Source organism: Helianthus annuus, chromosome 8 (assembly GCF_002127325.2).
Source record: "Helianthus annuus cultivar XRQ/B chromosome 8, HanXRQr2.0-SUNRISE, whole genome shotgun sequence".
Classification (NCBI taxonomy): Eukaryota; Viridiplantae; Streptophyta; class Magnoliopsida; order Asterales; family Asteraceae; genus Helianthus; species Helianthus annuus.
In genome coordinates this window covers 94,939,255-94,943,108 of record NC_035440.2, presented here as the reverse complement: position 1 = coordinate 94,943,108, position 3,854 = coordinate 94,939,255, and positions in this window count along the sequence as shown.

Here is a 3,854-nt window from a genome sequence, read left to right as displayed (position 1 = left end):
AGTGATAATTGTAAGATGAGAAATTGGGATTGGATAGTCATTTGGCTTTGATTTTTCATTCTCTAAATTATAAATATGAGTGGTAACATAGGTGGCTTGTGTAATGTGGTCATAACAGGTATACCGCTGTGGCTAAATGGCTGGGTCAGGTAGCGGGTCAAAATCCAATCTCTACTGGTTTTGTGGCAAAGATAATAAGAAAATAAGGGCTCTATTTTTATGGTAATCCTCTCATTTATACTAATTTCAACTTCTTTTATTTGTTTTTCTCTTTTAATTTCTAACAACTTCGTAATTAACAAGATAAAGATAATCATTAACATAACGTATACCTTTTTTGTTATCAATTAGTTGAATTGGTATTATATTTGTGGATATGATATATAGCATAAACAGGAAACTGTAAAACGATTAGAAGCATGAAAGCATATATGTATGATTGGTGATGGAGTGAACGATGCACTTGCACTAATATTTAGTTTGCATCAGTAATTTAGGGCAAGAACATGGGTTCTTTCCTAACAGATTGTTAACTTTTTTTTTAATACAATATGCATGTTAGATGATCGCATTGCAAATATATAATTGTTGGCCATTTTATTCAGAGCCTTTTTTCATGTTGTAGTCATGTATACATGTATGTTAGAAGTTGGAACTGCATTTGAGAAAACGGATAATAATGGAGAGACCTTTTTAGACTTCGTAACAGATGAAGGTTAGTATGTGATATGTATTTCTTTAGATGGATACTAATTAGTGTTTAGTTCATTTGATATTAGAGTGGTAAGAACACCTAAATGAGGAAGAACTTATAACTTTTTGGCATGGGTTAAGTTGACTTGAGACATTTTTTTTCTTAAAGTTGTAGAACTTCAAATTTTGTAGCGTGTTTAATACAATTTACAGTGTATGACATGAACAACTCATGTGCTGATATTTTGTATTTGCTGCACATGGATGGCCTATGTCAAAGCCCAGCCTGGTGGTTGAGCAAGTAATAAGTTAAATATTGTCGGAGGTGATTATGATTCTTATGATATTGAGTGTTACACCAGAGCCAAAATTATGGAAAAAATGTGACTTTAGATTTGTCTACAATTAATTCGAGCGGCTTGGCAAGGTATGTAGGTTGATGTATCCGCGCTGATAAAACATTTTGTACTGCAACACCTGACTTTGGAAAGAGGGTGATAAAGTAGTGACCAGTGGGTAATGAAACCATAGTGAGCGTTTAGTGAAAAAAGTGCCTGGAAGTGGTGTGGTGATGTGGCAGTAAATGTATGGCTGCTTAACATGTGCATTTGGTCTTTATAGCTCATGTGTTTAGTTTTGTTACCAGAAAGTTGCTCTTAACTCTGTCATCCTTCATTTCGTCACCACCTACCAACTTTAACCATTGTCCTCACCCTTCAGTTCTGCCAATCACCATCTCCAACCATCGATAGTTCCATTTCGTTCTGTGGTGTCTACCTCAGAAAATAAAGTATCAATAGATGCTTATGGTGAAGCAATGAGGTTTTTATTCTCTACCAACAGACTCAAATTTCCTTAAGTGTTATATTTAGATGCTTGGTTTGGACTTTCGAGTTAATATTTGCAACCTTATGTTCTGTTTGGTTATCATTTGTTGTTTATGGTTTTAAGTTTGTGTATTGTTAATGTAGGTACGTGTTGTCACGAGCTTAAGGTTAGTTGATTGCATTTTTTTCTATTTTTCTTTCGACCTGTCAAAGATTGCTAATGTCGATGGTTTTAATATTAATGTGCATCACTCTACTGAGGTTTTACATGCTGGTATCAAAAAGTCTTTAATTCACCTGTTATAATACTATTAATATTCTTGAGCTTATGTGTCGAAGTTTGGTTTTGAATTTCCTTTTGTAACAATGTCTATAGTCTAATTTGTCAGTTGTTTGTGAGTAATTAAATTTGGACAAGACTGGTCCATCTAAAAACTTTCCTTACACGCAGGTGACAAGGCTGGTGCATCGAACTCTATGGCTTAATTATTGTTTTCAGCTACAGCTATTCTTGATTGGTAAACTATGAGATATACACAACTTTGATAGGTTAAATGTTGTTGAGTAGGATGCGTCTATTAACAAATTATTAGTTTGATTTTTTCCCTTATTAGAGATGAGCAGTTAAATGTTGTTGAGTAGAACGCGTCTATTAACAAATTATTAGTTTGATTTTTCCCTTATTAGAGCATTCACATCCATTCCACCAAATGGTGTGAGTGGTGTTTTTATAATAAAAATAGTATAAAAAGTGGTTGTGAGTGGGGGAGAGAGAAAATGTTACTGTTCATATGTATATTTAGGGGGAGACTGTCACCCCCTATAATTTTTTAATATATTTTGGAAGTGGTTGTGAGTGAAGGAGAGAGAAAAGATAATGATAAAGATATAAAAAAATATTATTTAATTGAAAAGGAGAGAGAAAATGTAGTCTTTTAGTGTAATTTAGGGTGAAAATATAATGGAATGGATGTGAATGCTCTTAGCGATGAGCATTTAGTACCGGGTACCAGTACCATACCGGTTATATTTGGTATTGGTACCGATACCCATTTTCCCCATTTTTTCAGGTCCGGTACTGAACCGGTATTTTGGTTGATTTATAGGTAAATACCGGTACTGTACCGGTACGTTTGCGGTACCCGCGTCCGGTACCATGCTCATCCTTATCTCTTGTATTGTTATACAAGCATTTTAGTTAGTAAGTTACAATTTGATGTACATTTTCAGAATGATTGATCAGCAGATTCTTCTTCAAGTAATGCGCCATATAACGAGTCAGCTTCGGATGTTGGTCCTATTGAGTACTCCCCAACCCTTGATGGTAACAGTTACTTTTCATGAACCACCTTATGTATTTTGTATATGTGAAATGTTGTAATTTATTCAGCAGATCAAGTACTGGTTAATTAGGCATCGATAATTTGGATCTACTGGGAGGAAAAGTCAATCTTTGTCAAGTCTCAGGTATATGCAGAGTAATCGATTATCCTTTTCTTTGTCACAAATATTAGTATACTATTTAGAACATATTTATACTACAAATTATAACTTATTTGGACGCCAACTATATTCTGATCACTTTCCAGTTTGCCAATTCTGTTTGGAGTCGGATTTTCTTTTGGATTAAAATCCATCCCTTTGGCCGAACATGGAGGTGAGTTATGTGCTTTAATTTTTTAATGAATGGGGTTGCTCTGCAAATAGAATAAAGATCATTCTGACTATAGTTTATACCTGCTTTTGGATTGTGTCTTCCGGAAATGAGAGTCCTTAATGGGAAGCTGGTGTCACTTAAAAGGTGTTGGACGATATTAAGGACTCGACATTGATGTGGCTGGTGAACCATACAAAGTTCTCAATTCAATAATGGAGAGTTTAGCTTAGAAGTTTGACTTTTGTTATGTTGTTTTTTCGGTACCTTAGTTTTTTTCTTTTTGCTGTATGTAGCTTGGGGCGAGTCTCAGTTGCTTGCTTGCTGGGTCTCCCCAAGTTTCCCTTTTTTTGGTTAAATAAAGACAGACAGCCTTGCAAAAAAAATTATAATATTTGTACTTATATTTGGAGTTCTATTTATTTTGCAGTGTCTTTTGTTCTTCTATATCGGCTTTTTTTTCAAAGCTTGTATGAGAAATATGTTTTTGGTTAGGATCATATTCCATTTAGAGTGCGTATGCTTGGTATGCTTGATCTATAACGCAGTAATAATAATAGTAATAATATTGAACGTTTAATAATTGGAATTTCTTTTTTTAACAACCAAGTTTTTCCCCTTATAAAACACTTTGAAATTTTGTTGCGTACTATAATAGCAACTTTTAATTTTTCATTATT